Here is a 17348-nt window from a genome sequence, read left to right as displayed (position 1 = left end):
GTCCATTTCTGCCACATACTCATTTATCTATATTCTTCTGCACCGCATGGCCATTTGCCTCATTTTGGGCCTATGAAAAGTAATGGAATGTCACCTGCATGACCTCCTAAAGAGCTTTTTCCCCTAGATAAAATTGGGTGAAATTACACTTTGTCCTTGTCCCCTTTCTTCCTCTTTGGGATACTGTCATGTGAGATAATGATGCTTGGACTATGGCAGCTATCTTGCTACAGTGAGCAAAAAGTCTTAGAATGAAAGCCAATATGATGAGGATGCTGGTATAGAGGAATCAAGTGCAATGTGTGAGCTGAGGGTGGAGTACCCAAATGGAAAACTCTAGAAAACTGCTGGAAGCATGAGAGTATCCAAATAATTGAGAAAAATTAAAAAGTCAAAAAACAAAAATTTGCCAGCCTTGACAGTTATATCCAATGTTATGCACCAAAATGTAAGAAAAACAGGAAACTCAGTGGTGAGCAATAAAGATAAAAATATGGCTGGAAAGGAAAGCCTACCATAATATTAAAAATTTGTGATTATTTAGTATATGAAAAAATCTTAAAATTTTATTTATAATGTAGTTAAAAAGAAGCTATTATGGACAGGCAATTGATCAGTTCTGAATATATACTTTTAGAATGATATAATACAAGCTGAGCTTCACATGTCCAGAGCCACATTTTGCTAATCTAAGTCAATTGTCTGTTCCTCTTACATACTTTCTCCTCTGAAATTCTGTTATGGTTCAACATGCCATTGCTCAGTGAGATCTCCAGACTGTGTACCTCAAACCTGCAAAAGTCAGGTTTAGTGATGCCCTCTCCTCCCTCTAACATCTGCATTATATAATAGTATTAAAGGTAACTTTTAAAGTAATAGAATGTTTTAAGTCACTCTCTTTTAGTTTGGCTAGTTTATTATTGAGTATTTTTAAGTGGAGATTCTTCCTTGACTTAAAATCTCAGGAGAACCCCAGGAAAAACAGAAAAGATGAGAAGTCGAGTTTATGGAACTAATCTGGGGTTAGCACCTAAGATAATAAAGTGATTTGCTAATTGGCAGATCTACTCAAAGCAACTTTTGAGAGACTCATTAGTTTGCAGGTCACACTGAAATAGAAGGATTAAGGACTATAGACCTCATCTAAACTTTGTACAGATCAATTTTTAAAGACTCAGAAAGGACTGATATTATTGGCTAAATCAGCGTGTGTTTCAACCTTACCAGAAGACCTTGACAGAACGAGGAGGGCACAATAAATGTGATTAAAATAATCAGTGATCTCTCAGGATCTAAAAAAATAGGCCAAATTTATTAAACAATAAGTATACTCTGATGGTGTATAATATATGCCTTTGAGGTCTCATTTGCTGGGGGCAAAGAACTATCAATGGCTCCTCATTGCCAAAGCAGGAACATCAAAACCTCGCATATGTGCTATCACTTGCTTCTCTTGCCTCTGATCCTGTTGAGTCTAAATGACACCCCAGACTTCTTCACTCAGACCTTCAGGCAGCCACAACCACTGGACTAGAGTTGGCAATCCCTGGTTTATAAGATGGAATCCCAGCTTTTAGGCATAGCAAGCAGGACTTGCCTATTCTTTATTCTTACACTTGCTACTCCATGTCTTGTAACATCAAGCTCCATCAATAATGAATTATTTGAGATTCTCCCAAACATTGAGCTGTTTCTTGTGCTTTTGCTCAAGATGTCTGTTTTGCCTGAAATGTCCTCCTGACCCTCATGAAAACATGAGACTGAATAAGTAGGAGATAATCAGGTAAAGACATTAGGAGATAATCAGGTAAAGACTTGAGATGTCTTTACCTGATTATCTCCTACTTATTCAGTCTCATGTTTTCATGAGGATGGAATTCCTAGAGTCATACCCCAGAAGCTTCTTTTGTGATGTTTGTGGAAAGCTGTTAGGGTATTAAATGAAGGTTTAGAATTGATTACCTTTCCCACAAAACATCTCTGTTTAGGTTCTATGACTCATAAAGTCATTCAAGAATTATTACAAGTAGTTGTGTTTACGGCACAACTACTATAACTTTCCATCTTCCCAGGAATCAGACCTAGTCTAGGCTCTGGCCTAGGGAACCAATGCCATCCTGTTCTCTTTATTGCTTCACTTTCCCCTCTGCCATAAGCCTACGCACACATAAAATTTTATCCTCTGGGTCCTGTTATCCTTCCCCTACTTCTCTAAAAAGGACAACTCTCAGTGAAACCACTAGTTTCTCACAATCAGGCAAACTCTAAATCCCGATTAGGATCAGCTGGGGCTCTGAGACATATTGAAAACATCTGTCATAACGAAATTAACTCATTCTCTAAGATGTGTAACAGGCTCCCCCTTGCCTTTAGGAACCTGGGAAAGAGTGAGAGAAAGAGATGCAGAAGTAAAAAAAAAATGGTTTGTATGTGAGTTGGGGTCCGGGGTAGAGCGTGATAGAAACAGACGATAAGAGGGTGAAAGAAGGAGACTTAAACATTAATTCAAAGTAAAGCTCAACCAAGAACATTTTAAGGTTCATTACCGTGTATCACACTACTTTTTTGGTACTTTTTGAATTCAGAATGTGTATCCAGCACTGCACAAAGGACAGGGAAGGAGTCAACAGAAAGAGCAAACATATGCTTCTTAAAGGACTTGATTTTCTTGAAGACCAGATCTATACAAATGAAACAATTAAAATAATTCAAAACAACATAGGACCAAGTATTGTCATCTGTAACTTTGAGAACCCCTATACTTTACTGGCTCATTTTTTGCTTTGTTGGGAGGGGTGGTGGGAAAATGACAATATCTAGATCTGCAGGGCAGGCATCATATCAATTCTTTCAGCACTAATGAGAACAAAAACCCAACTAGTGATTTGAAGTATTAAGTACCACAACCATAATTAATCCTACTGAGAAATATTATGTGACAAGAGGCAAATATGTTTTTTCTCATTGTCCTTGAGCTGTAAAATTAAAGGCTACCTTAGCCACATTATTGGAGAAAGGCTTTCAAGGACTTCTGAAAACATCTGTTCTCCTCTCAGCATTTTTTGTTTCTTTAGGCAGAAGAGCATGCTCTCAGTGGAGCTGAAAACTGGCATGAGCTAGAGATTCAAGCTACTGTAGGGGGCTAAGTAATTGCCCTTGTTATTCAAACTCTACTCATCAGTTTTTGCACCTTTGTGCGGACAACAAATTGATGTGAACAGGCTCCAGGTCCCAAGCTGAAAATGTTTCCAGGAGGAATAATTCAATGAACTGAGAAGATACATGTTGCATTTTTCATGAACTGCTTTGGGTTCCTGGAAATGTCAGTTATATAATTATAGTATATTACGTCACTCCTCAGCACCCTTACTTAGATAGAAGAGAAGTATTTTAGTTCAGCCATGGTACTATGTAACTATCTGCCTAGAAACACACAATTATATCACAAACCTTAATGTATTCCAAACTGAGCAACTGTTCTCTCTCTAAAATCTTTCTGTATCCAGTTTTGTCTTGGTGAATGACACTTGCTTAAGTCAAAAACATGAGTATTATCTCTCAATCATCATAGTCTGCAAATTTTACTATGTAGTGTCTCTCAAACCCTCAAACCCATCCACTTCTCTCCATCCTCGCTATCACTACCCTAGTTAACCTTAATCGCTACTGGATTAATGCAACAGCCCCAGGCAAATTTCATGTCTCTGGTGTTTGATACATCTGATCTAATCCATTCTTCACACTGATTCATTCTAAAACGTATTACCTTGCTTAAAATCCTTTTAATGACACTTTCAAAATATGTCATTAAAATTCACTTTTTACTTGTTGTACAGCTCCGTGAGTTTTAGCAAATCCGTAGAGTTTTGTAACTACTGCTGCCATGATCGGGATATAGAACAGTTAGCTTCACCTCATTCCCTCATGCTGCTGCTTTGTAGTCAGAACCTTTCCCCAACCCTAACCCTAGATAACCACTAATCTGTTCTCCATCTTTATAGTTTTGCCTTTTCCAGAAGGCCATATAAATGGAATGATAGAGTATATAACATTTTGCTCATCACAGTGCATGTGAGGTTCCTTCATATTGCTGAATGTATTGATCATTCCTTTTTATTACTGAGTAGTATTCCATTGTATGCATGTACCTACGGTTTACACATTCATGTACTGAAGGACATTTGGGTTATTTCCTGGTGGGAGTAGTTATGAATACTATTATTATAAGTATTTGCATAAGAGTTTTTATGCTTAATATAAGCTTTTATTTCTCCAAGATAAATATCTAGGAGTGGGATTATTGGGCCATATGGCAAGTATAGATAAATGCCAAACTCTTCTCCAAGTGGCTGTACCATTTTTACATTCCATCATAATGTATAAGAGCTCAAGCTGATCCACTTCTTAACCAACCCTTGATATTGCCAGGTTTTGGTTTTGGTTTTTGTTTGTTTGTTTTTGAGATGGACTTTCGCTCTTGTTCCCAAGGCTGGGGTGCAATGGCATGATCTCGGCTCACCGCAACCTCCGCCTCCTGAATTCAAGCGATTCTCCTGCCTCAGCCTCCTGAGTATCTGGGATTACAGGCATGCACCATCATGTCCAGCTAATTTTGTGTTTTTGTAGAGATGAGTTTCTCCATGTTGGTCAGGCTGGTCTTGAACTCTTGATCTCAGGTGATCCACCCGCTTCGGCCTCCCAAAGTGCTGGGATTATAGGTGTGAGGCTCTGTGCCCAGCCTGACAGGTTTTTTTAAATTGATGGTGTCCACTCTTCATAATATAACTTAAATATGGTGATATAAACTCAACTATTATTAATACAACTTATGTTAGATGATAAGGGAATAAGAGAGGAAGAAAACACAATATTTGATTCATATATATACAGATACATACATGAATACATATATATACACATATACATACAAACATATTTATAAGAAAATATGGAAGAAATACTCATAACAATTACAGTCCTCATTTCTGTAAGTAGACACATGGTTATAGCTGTCATTTGTAACTATCTTCTGCTAGTATACATTCCATATTTCCTTTGTTCTCAGTAATCACTTCAGTTGGTCATGGTTCTTTGCCTGGTAGGCAAAAAACACAACGAAGTAAAATTTCCATTATTTTTGAAGAGTCTGGGCCCTTAGCAGTCCTACCTGAATTGTGATGATGTGGTTTTGCATTGGCTTTAATCAAAGAATAGGGTAGTACTAAGCAACACCCTAAAAGATCTCCTATGTTTAAGACATACTCTTCCTTGCCTCCCTTGTGTAGCAGCTGTCCAATTTCCCCTTGGTAACCAGGACTGATTACCCCATCCTACACAGTAGCTCCCTTCCTTGCCTGTTAATTCAGAGTCAGGAGGAGCCCAAGGTGACTAGTTAATGGTCATCTTAACTTCTATTTCAGTGAAATTATTGCTGTGTTTCCTAGTAAAAATATTTCTTCCATTGGAGCTAATACGTCTATACCAGCAGAACACAAGGTTGCAGGGATAGGAAGCAACCATTGTGCTAGTATATCACCAGGGGTAATATGAGTTGTGCCATTTCTACCAATTGATTCTTGGGACCCATGAATCCTGGCCATGGGAGAAACCGTATCATATATTGGATGCTGCTTCAGAGCATAGATAGCCTCTTGGAGGTATTGTCATATAATTGGCACTGAAATTGAGTCTTCAAAAAGTATTCCACTGTTTTTTTTTTTTTTTTTTCTTTTTTTGAGACAGAATCTCACTCTGTCGCCCAGGCTGGAGTGCAGTGGTATGATCTCGGTTCACTGCAGGCTCCGCCTCCTGGGTTCACACCATTCACCTGCCTCAGCCTCCTGAGTAGCTGGGACTACAGGTGCCCGCCACCACATCTGGCTAATTTTGTTTATTTATTTTTATTTTTTAGTAGAGACGGGGTTTCACTGTGTTAGCCAGGATGGTCTCGATTTCCTGACCTTGTGATCAGCCTGCCTCAGCCTCCCAAAGTGCTGGGATTACAGGTGTGAGCCACCATGCCCGGCCAAAATATTCCACTATTCTATCAGGCTAGCTGCTTCAGGATGGTGGGGAACCTGGTGAAGCCAGTTAATCCTATAGGCCTGGGCCCATTACTGCACTTCATTAGCTGTGAAGTGATTTCCTTGATCAGAAGCAATGCTGTGTGAAATACTATGATGGTGGATAAGGTTATGGATGGTAGTTTTGGAAGAAGCAGAGAAGGCAAATTCAACTCCAGATTAAATGTTTATTCCAGTGAGAACAAAACACTGCCCTTTCCATAAAATAAATGCTCCAGTGTAATCCACTTGCCATCAGGAAGCTGGCTGATCAACCTAGGAAATGATCCATATTGAGGACTCAGTGTGGATTTCTGCTACTGACAGATTGGGCACTCAGCAGTAGAGTAGCCAGATCAGCCTTAGCAAGTGCAAGTAATGGAAATTCAGCTCCAATTGAGCAAGGTAAGGATACTGGGCTATTGCGTGGGTCAGAGGATGGAAATATGACTGTTCCTCAGGAGTCAGAACCCCCGGAATCTCATCCTCACTGATCCCTTTGGATCAGCTTCGTGTGGCCTCTCTTGCTGAGCAGTTTTTTATGATGTTCTTTGCCCACAGTGTAGAACAAAGACATGCAACCCTTTCCTCGGTTTATGTTCCTCGGATTCAGAGAGCACCTAGACTGAGTTGGAATCTTTGACTCTGATCATAAATCTCTGGAGAAAAACTTTGGTCCCACTTTGGCTTGGTTCCATCCTGCCTTTCCATGAACAATCAATTCTGGACAGCAGATTGGGCCGTGTTTACCAACATGGATGGAGGGCAGGGAAAGGAAGCTTGAGGTGATGAGGAGGACAGCATGGTGGTATGGACATAGATCATTTTCAGAGAAGGAAGCTGGTGCATGGACAGAAAGGTCAATCAATTTTTCATGATGGAAAAGTCATGTGATATTTTACTACAGTGAGTACAGGACTCCCTTTTTTACTTTAAAAATTAGATTTAAATGAGAGAGTGTACTTAAAATGCTTGCACAGTGCCTAACTAAACGTATTATTATTATTGCTTGATTTGGCTCTGCCATCACAAGAGTACAAGCTCACTATAAAACTGGTTAATGCTTACTTCATCTGTTTCAGATGGTGGTTTTGAGTTTTAAACAAAAATCACATTTGATGGAGGCTAATCAAAAAATGGTACTAGATTAATCTTAATAAATGAAGCACTAAGCACAGTTGTTCCACCTTAATGTCTCTTCTGTGCTCCAGCCTTGTACCTCCAAAGACCTCCTGGTTATGTCCACTGGGATACCTCAGTGACATCTCAAAAGCAACATGTGCAAAACTCCTTTTACTTCCCTAGTAGTCCCTTCTTAGTAACTGGCAACTTGTCCGCACTCACACTGTTGTTCAAATTTAATTCAGACAGTTGTCCTGATATCTCTGTGTATCTTAGTCCCTGTATCCACATGATCATAAATTCCTATTGATCCAGCCTCTGATTTATATCTTGAGTTGGTGTAATTGTAGTCTCTTCATTGGATTATTGAACAATCTCCTGTGTGGTCTCCTTGTTTCCACCACTTCTCCCTCTCTAACCCATTTTCCATAGAGCAGCCAGGGTGATCTTTGCCAAACTCATACATTTATTTATTAGGTAACAAGATTCCTGAAGGGTCTATCTGAAGGCAAATATTTTGCTACTTCATCCAACTGGAGGTCACAATAATTATGAACTATCCCCAATCCGGCATTTATCTCCCAACAATTAGATTATATTGAAGTCTTTAGGAGAAGATTGTCAATGGACACCTTTTCAAAATAAACATTTCTTAGAAAATATTAATAAATATTGCCTTACATTAAATTAAAATTAGTTGTCAATTAAATTGTTTTGGGTGAATAAGGTCCTAGATTCAAGAACAATAAGAATGATTATAAAAGTGGCAATGTTTTATGTTTTATCAAACAACTATTAACCTATAACCATGAGAACATTTTTGCCCTCAAAATATGTAGAAAAGTCCATGTTTTGGATAGAATATATACACTGTAATTCATCTCATTCAAAACACATGTGTGTTCCAGATACAACTTTTTTAGTCTCTTGAAAATTCAGCATTATGGATAGCTTATACGATGCTAATAAGATCAAATAGGACAAAAACACTTGCTTTATAATACTAGAATTAAAATAATATTTACAAAATGACATTATATTTCCCCACAAGATCCCAATTAATTACAAAGCAAAAATTGTAACTTTTTACTAGAGACACCTCACAATCATCACCTTAATACCTGTCAGAGTAAACATCACCATTAATGGGGAAAATTGGCCTCAAATGCCTTCTAATATGATGCATTGTGAACAAAGTGACATCCTTGTGTCCTGCCCATAGTGCAAAACTGAATCAAATCACGAAGAAATATCAGACAAGGTCAAATTGTCCACTTGTCCTCTTAAAAATGTTAATGTCATAAAACACACAAAAAAAGACCAAGAAACAGTTCCAGGTTAAGACATACAACCAAATACAATGATTGATCTGGGCCTTTTTTTTTTTTTTCCCATAAAGGATTTAATTGGGACAATTGGCAAAATCTGAGTAAAGTTTTTAATTTAGATAATGGTATTGCTTTAATATTAATTTCCTAGCTGTGAAAATTATATTGTGGTTATCTAAGAATGCTTTGCACTGATGTATTTAGGCATGCAGGAATATCATGCTCATACTTAACCTCAGACTCGGAGAAAAGTATATGTGTGTGTGTATATATATGTATATATACACCCAGAGAGAGAGAGAGAGACAGAGAGAGAAAGTAAAAGCAACTATGGTAAAATGTTAACACTTGGCTAATCTGGGTAAAGGATTTATGGATTTTTTGTACAATTCTTGCAATTTCATCTTAAATCTGAAGTTATGTCAAAATACTAATTTGTAAAAAATTAAAGGAAAAATAGACTCTACATTTGTCCCTATATTAGAATCTTTTGGGGACATAGTCTTTTTAAATCAAGATTTTCCCACCTACCAGAGGATTATCCTCTTCCTCAGAAAAACATTCCTCTTTCTTCTATCCCTCTATGTTCAAATACAATCTGTCTTCAGCTGTTAATGAGATTGGTCCCTTCTACCCAAGCCTCAAGGGAAGAAAGAGTAGTCTGTGTTGATAACTTCTATAGGACAATATTTATGTGTATACAATTTAACATGATACATAGAATAATTTGTTACATAACAATTTTGGTTTTAACTCAGTAGAATTATATTTACAGAAAACTGGGACTTCACTTGGCTTTCACATAGGGACTTGACATTGACTGTTAGCGAAAGTTGTGTGCTCCTCGACAATGTTACCAAGCTTCCCATATGTATGTCATACAGGCCAGATGCTGGGGAGGGGAGAGTAAGGGTGGAGGTGCCCTCATGTTATTTGCAGTTGTAGTTAGGAAAAAATGTGACACTTGTGTCAAAAGTTAGATACCTACATATGAATCAGGGTGGTCCCAAGGCAGATAATTAATTTACTATTGAGTTATAGACAATAAATATTAATTAAATTGTTTTGCGTCCAATAAAAGTTAAGGAGGTATGTCAAGACCCACATTATTTGGATGGGCAGAGGATGGCGGGAAAGAGTCTGGGCACAGAGGGCAGATTAAGTTGGATTTGAACCTTGGCTCTGCTCCTTACTGCTCTCATGATCCTAGGAATGCTCATTAGGCTCTTCCAGGACTCAGTTTCCTCATTTGGAAAAGGGAAAACAATTTCTACCTTAAAGAGTGTTAAAAGGAGACAATGTTGGCAAATCACCTGATGTAAACAAGGCATTTATTCATTTAGTGATATAAGCTGAGTTCTCACAGCCTACAAGATTTCCATGGGCTTATCTAGAATAAATATGTTAATAAAAATTATAAAACCCCTTTTAAAATTCAAAATTTTGATTTATTGAGAGGTTTTTGTTTGTTTGTTTGTTTGTTTGTTTTTTGTTGTTTTTTTTTTGTGTGGGACAAAGTCTTGCTCTGTCACCCAGGCTGGAGTGCAGTGGTGCAATCTCCACTCACTGCAAGCTCTGCGTCCCGGGTTCACGCCATTCTCCTGCCTCAGCCTCCCAAGTAGCTGGTACTACAGGCACCCACCACCACGCCTGGCTAATTTTTGTATTTTTAGTAGAGACAGGGTTTCACCGTGTTAGCCAGGATGGTCTCAATCTCCTGACCTCATGATCTGCCCACCTAGGCCTCCCAAAGTGCTGGGATTACAGGTGTGAGCCACCGCGCCTGGCCACAGTTGTATGTTTCAATGTCATTTTGTTTGTTTAATAGAAATGGAGTCTCACTATGTTGACCAGCCTAGTCTTGAACTCCTGCCCTCAAGCAATCCCCCTACCTTAGCCTCCCAAAGTGTTGGGATTACAGGCATGAGTCAGTGTGCCTGGTTAATATATTTAATGTAATGAAGATTCGAAGTCTCAAAGAGAAGCCTGCCTTCTGCCTACTGCCTACTAATATTTTAAAACTACCCTACTTGTGGGTATTCAATAAAGTCTAACGGTTACAATTATTTATAATTTTAAAACGCTAATTGTTTTTCCTAATGCAAGATTCTCCCAACCTGGAATGAATTTTTATTTTCTTCATCTGTAGGACTAAAACGAATAACCAGCAGCAAACCATGGACCACGTGTGTTAAAACACCACAGAGTAAGGGAAAGTTTTTATAGAAACTCCTTCTCATATGTTCCACTGTGTCCTCTCTCCAACTTTGAACATGACCTTCAATTGTCAGGCTTAAATGTAGTAATTTTATTTGGCTGTTGAACCTAATTATAATGAATGAAAGGCTCTATGACTTATCGCAGATGAGGTGGTGAGCCTTTTTCAGAAATGTTGCCTTCAAATAGACTTTTGTAGCTTAATATATTTGTGGCAACTAACAGCTGTGTGCTACTCCTAGAAAATTTAATCCCACACACTGATCATTTGGCACAGAAAATAAGATGTGGGGTAGGAAGGGGAACCTTAGATTTAAATGGTGTATACAAATATTTATGTAAGCATAAAATACTATCAACACACACACAGATGCTGTAGTATTTACACTTTACATGGTGAGAAATCTAAAGATGAATTCTGACATTATTTTCAAGGGGAAGATTCTTTTCACATGAGTTTAAATAGTTTGGATACACTGTAATTTTTTTTTTTTTCTTTAGGGATTAGTTAGGCCTCATTTATTAAGCAAATATCAAGCTGCTAAAAAAGACCAAGAACATCTGAAAAATATAGTCCCATTCTTCAAAGAAAAACTTACAGTTTTGAAGACATTTTATGTGAAAACCTGAAACAATAATAGATCTTTGGAGGACACATTATTTGTTTTTCCTATGGGTTACACACATGGGATTTCAGGTACAGGAAAGATCTACATAGGAAGGGAGAATAAAAGGGGTTCCTAGAGGGTAAGTGTTAAGATGGAACTTACTTAAAGGAAAGATATGATTTATATAGACAGTGAACAGGGTCTGATTAAATATTGCATATTTTTGTGTGTATAAACTTTGTGTATATCATGCACTGCAATTCACTGTGATTTTTTAAAATTAGTAAATTTTGGCTTTTAGAGCACTTTTAAGTTTATGCAAAGTTCATCAGAAAGTATGAAGAGTTTCCACATACCCTCATTTCCACATATGTTCAACCTCTCCCACGATCAACATCTTGCACCACGGTGGTACATTTGTTACGACTGATGACTTGCCACATCTTGTGTGATACAATTCAACCATCCCTGTTGTATATGAGAAAGCAAAGGTTTCTCATATGCAAAGGTTAAGTAACTTTCCCAAGATCACTTATCTACGAAGTATCTGAGCTAATACCTGAATCCAAGTCTATCTCAATTATTTGCATATTTTATCACTGCCTCTCATACGTAAAGATGTATAATAAATTAATAAAAACCAGAACAAGTAGCACTGATAATTGTTATCAATTCCCAAATGCAGATAGTTCTCTAGCAATGATGTCTGGACCTGACTCTCATTGGCCTATATTGGGCTACAGGCCAGAGGAATACCATTTCTGATTGGCCAGTCTGAATCACATGTTCTCCCCTGGATTTGATAGAGTCAACTTTAGTTAGGCTGAGAGTGGCAGAAAGGGTGGTTCTCCCAGAAGTTCGGATTAGCATTAACTAAAAGAAAGTAAAATACATACTAGGTAGCAAAAAATAAGCACATGTTCACTACAGATGACAAGCTTAGGTCTCCCAGGCAGTAAGAATTTCCATTTGTAAATGAGGCACTGCAGAGAAAGAGGTGTGGATTTGAAATCAAAATTTCTTAATTCTAATGTTAGTTAGCTCAACTGGTTTTAGCTACATGATAGGGGTCTTGTAAGAATTAAATGAGTATTTAGTGAAAGTGTTTCATTAACATTTGAATATTAATTTATAGTTAAATACTGTCATCATTACTCAAGAAGCTAAGAGTATGTCCTTTGGAAAGGTCTAGCTCAGGGTTTGTAAATATGACAACTGGTACTCTGTATCTAGCTAACTCTGTGTCTAGCTAACCTAGTGGGGACTTGGAGAACTTTTCTGTCTAGCAGCACTCTGTGTCTAGCTCAAGGATTGTAAATGCACTAATCAGCACTCTGTCAAAACAGACCAATCAGCTTTCTGTAAAATAGACCAATCAGCACTCTGTAAAATGGACCAATCAGCAAGATGTGGATGGGGTCAGATAAGGGAATAAAAACAGGCTGCCAGAGTCAGCAGTAGCAACTCGCTAGGGTCCCCTTCCACACTGTGGAAGATTTGTTCTTTTGTTCTTTGCAATAAATCTTGCTGCTGCTCACTCTTTGGGTCCATGTTGCCTTTATGAGTTGTAGCACTTACTGGGAAGGTCTGCAGCTTCACTCCTGAAGCCAGTCAGACCACGAATCCACTGGGAAGAACGAACAATTGCAGAGGCGCTGCCTTTAAGAGCTGTAACACCACGAAGTTCTGCAGCTTCACTCCTGACAGCGAGATCATGAACCCACCAGAAGGAAGAAGCTCCAGACACATCTGAAGGAACAAACTCGGGACACACCATCTTTAAGAACTGTAACACTCACCGCAAGGGTCCGCAGCTTCATTCTTGAAGTCAGTGAGACCTAGAACCCACCAATTCCACACACATTTGGAGGCTTGAAGTGAATTTGGCAGTATTTGTTAAACACCTTCCAGATCTTTTCATTTACCACTCTTCAACATTCGGTTCTCACTGCATCCATTTCAACTTTTTCTGCTCTTTTCTAAGTTGCTTTAGTAATGTTAAGTCATCCAAATTTTTATCTTTCTCTTCTTGGAAGTTTTTTACTACTGCTGAGGTCTGGACTATACAATTGTTTTATGGCTCTTTCCCTACTGGCATGAGCTGCTATCAAAAACTCATAAAATTATTTATAGGTTTGGCTGGCATCAGTTTTTTCCCTGCAAAGGAAGCTGTGGGAACCATAGTGTTTAACTCATGTACTGTTCTGTTATCAATGTTCCTCATCACCTTGAATAGTTACTGGAACTTAGGAAACACCTCACAATTCACGTCACCGCTGGGTGCCGCCATGTTGGACCAGAAAAATGAGATGCTTTAAACTGCTTAGCTTGCATTGATTTCCTACTTGTAGACCTTGGAAAAGACAGGTTCTCTGATTTCTTCTTCTACATGAGCAACTGGAAAGGATGAAGTGAGGCTGGGTATAGAATAGTATGTGAAGAGCACTATTTACTATATGCAGAAGAGGAAAATCCTACCATACATGTGCTCCTCAGTTAATAGGTTTTCTGTAGGATGTAAACTTATTGAGGCCAAGAACCTTGACTATCCTTTGGAAGAGCTAATCCATGGTGAATGCTAGATAAATATTTTTTGAATAACAACTGTAAAGGTGGTTGAATAAATAACTCTTCCAGAAATTAAACAAATAATGCCATAAGTTTCATTGTAAAACTCAGGGTCCAATCACGCTTTAATCTAATTCGATCCTGTTAATCATTGGAAACCAGTAGTTCTTATCAGCACAGGCACAAGCTATTTTATTTATCTATGTATTAGTTAATAATTTATTCAACAAGTAATAGTTGAGTGCTTACAAAGTATTAGTCTGGAATTGTCAATAGAGGATGGTAACATCCCCTTTTCCCCAGAGGGGTGTTTGAAAATGTATGGGCACATTTGTCATTGTTGTTGTTACAATTACTGTCTTTATTGACGTTTAGCGAGTTGGGGGACAAATATACTAAATATTGTATAAACTCTTCCACTATTAGTGGAATTTGAAGTTTGTTTTGAGTCATTATGAACATTCCATACTTGTCTGCTGGTAAGATTCCTTTCTTAGGGCATATGTACGAGAGTTTCAAAGCCTTAAAAACTCTCTTAATCATGGCCAAAGTAATACATTTTATGTCACAACACTGAAACACACATATGTGTGTGGATAACTGAAACAAATAATTCATGAGAAAATATTATCCCTTAGTATGTTTTTATGCACACAGATTTATTAAAAAATAATGCTACTTGCTACATACTAAATTGATTTTCAAAGTCTATTCATTCATCAAAACTCAGTTTAAAAAGCAAAACTCTGCAGGGCATACCTAGTAGTGGAATTATTGGATCAAAGAGTATGCTCATGTTTTTCTCAAAATACCAAACTATTTTTGAAGTTGTTATTGTAACTTATACCTACTAAGAATGGATGAAGAAATTCTGTTGCTCTAAAACTTTACTTTTGGTCCTTTTACATTCTACACGCATGTGTGTTATTGTACTATATAAAATTTTGTATCTTTTTAACATTTAACATTAATACAAACAATTTCTAGTGTCATTAGTTGGTATTAAAACGTGAGTTTTTTGAATTACAGCATAATATTTCATTGTAAGGATACATTATCATGTATTTGATTCTTCCCCTATTGTTGAACATAACTATGCTTCTAAGACTTTAGACAACTCTGTAATGAAATCAGTAATTATATATACTATTTTACTAATTGATCTCTAGTTGCATCTTATGGCAGATTTCAAGACCCAGGATTACTGGGTCAAAGGGAATGACCATGTTTTTAGCTTTTGACATACATTTTCAATGTATGCCTGTTTAGTTTTGATAGATCCAGGATTTCCTACTTTTGACTGAGTAAAATCAAGTTTAACTAAACATATAACATTAGACACCAGTGTTCTATTTATAAAACATTACCCTTAAATAGATTTGGAAATGTGTTTTCCAGTCTCCATATTTAGAATGGTAAATGTAAACAGAAGAAAGGAAAGAACTTCCAGCCTTAACACTGTATTAATTTATTTTGTTCTAATAGCTGTGTGCCTCACTGTGGAATAAAAATAACATTGCACTAGCCACCAGAAGGCCTGACTTTTAATTTTGCCCCTCACCTGCCGCATGAATCTTCCTCCATAGAATGATATTTTGTTCTGCTCTGCCTATCTCACAGAGGATATGTGAGAACTAAATGACCTACAAAAAGCAAAACCATCAGTATTCAAATTGATCAAGTGAAAAAACTGAAATCATAAGAAGTTCATTTGGAAATAGGTTTAATCTAGTCAATTGATTTACCACAAGGGCATAGGTCTTGAGTAAGAAATCAGATTTTCCATGGATTTTACCAAGGAGATAAGACTGGATTCTGCACCTAGTAGACAATATTTTTCTTATTTGTTTATTTTTTTAAATATAAAAGACAACTTAAAGAAAAAGTAAACTTCCCATAATTAAAAGGTAAACAAACAAAAGCAACAACAACAAAAAAGCCCAATGCCTAGGCTACAGCAGCTTGAGATCCCGATTTAGTAGGTCTAGAATGGGATCTGGGCTTTGACATATTTTGAAACTCTTTAGGTGATTTAATGTGTAGGTGGAAATGTGATCTTCTAGAACTACACTGTACAGTATGGTAGCCACTAGTGACATGTGGCTATATACATTTAAATTTAAACTAATTAAATAGTATTAAGAATTTAGTTGCCTAGTAACGGTAGGCACATTTCCAATGCTCAACTGTCACATGTGGCTGGGTTGGTACTTACCATCTTGGACAGCACAGAATAACTTTTCTAACATTACAGAAAATTCTTCTGTTAGATAGCACTGGTCTTAAGGCATATACAATTGATGAAGAAAGAAAAACTTTTGATAAGCGAGTAGTATTTTTTCTTCTTTTCTCATTCATCAAATACTTACTGTGGGCTTGCTGTGTTTCAGCCAGTGTGTTAGATAGGTATTTCCCCCTTATCTGTTAGTCTTCTGATATTTGTCATGTCTAGGTAACACCTGTTTTGACGATTAGTTTCTGTTTTTAAAAATAAGTTTATTTTAAAAGTAAATATGTTATTTTATATAAATAATCACTAATATTTGCCTTAAATATAAAAAAAGTTTTTAAAATATAAGGTGAAGATTTTTAGCAACAAAATCCAACTATGAGGGTACCAAAGTTCTAATACAAAGAATATTCTAGATAAAAGGTAACAGTTACTAAAGTTGTAACAATACCTTTCTGAACTCAAAATACAGAGAACTCTTTGGATCACAGTAAAAACAGAGAAATCAAAGGCAGAGTGGTGAGCAGATGGGAAGTCCTGGAGTTCCACTCAGATGCTTGTCCCAGTTATAGCCGTAAAGGTTGGAGATATAGTAGCCAGATTGGGACACTTGATGGGTGGAGAAGCTGGAACTGACACCTCCACCCCTTACCCCCCCTAGCAAACAAAAGAATCACGCACACACTCCTGGGTGTGCACAATTAAAGAGCTTTTCTGGCAAAATAATAAAAAAAAAGCAAGGATGCATAAAGTCTATGTGGATGAACAGAAAATTTTGACAAGTAATCAAAAATAAATAACCCTAGGCCTATTATGAGGGTTATGTCAACTTGATTGTGCCATGGAGTGCCCAGACATTTGATCAAACATTATTCTTGGTGTGTCTGTGAGGATGTTTTTAGCTGAGAATAGCATTTGAATTAGTAGAATGAATGAAGCAATTTGCCCTCCTTAATGTGGGTGGACTTGAGCTAATCAAGTGTAGACCTGAATAGAACAAAAAGGGCTGAGTAAGAGGGAAAGCCTCCTGACTGACTGCTTGAGTTGAGAGATTAGTCTTCTTCCCTGGCTGGAACTTACACTATTAGCTCTCCTGGTTCCCAGGCCTTCAGACTCAGACACAACTGTACCACCGACTCTCCTGGATCCCTAGCTTGGGGACTGCCAAGCTTGGGACTTCTCACCTTTCATAATATTGAAAGGTGAAATATTA

General features: G+C 37.4%; 1 pseudogene; it reads right to left on the bottom strand.

The window, feature by feature from the left end:
* Positions 1 to 2332: 2332 nt before the first annotated feature.
* On the bottom strand, positions 2333 to 13627 carry LOC117085789 (annotated as a pseudogene).
* Positions 13628 to 17348: the final 3721 nt, after the last annotated feature.

The sequence above is a fragment of the Trachypithecus francoisi genome, unplaced genomic scaffold, assembly GCF_009764315.1.
Source record: "Trachypithecus francoisi isolate TF-2019V2 unplaced genomic scaffold, Tfra_2.0 Contig00586, whole genome shotgun sequence".
Taxonomy (NCBI): domain Eukaryota; kingdom Metazoa; phylum Chordata; class Mammalia; order Primates; family Cercopithecidae; genus Trachypithecus; species Trachypithecus francoisi.
Note: the sequence above shows the minus strand (reverse complement) of the source record. Positions and strands in the feature narration are given on the sequence as shown.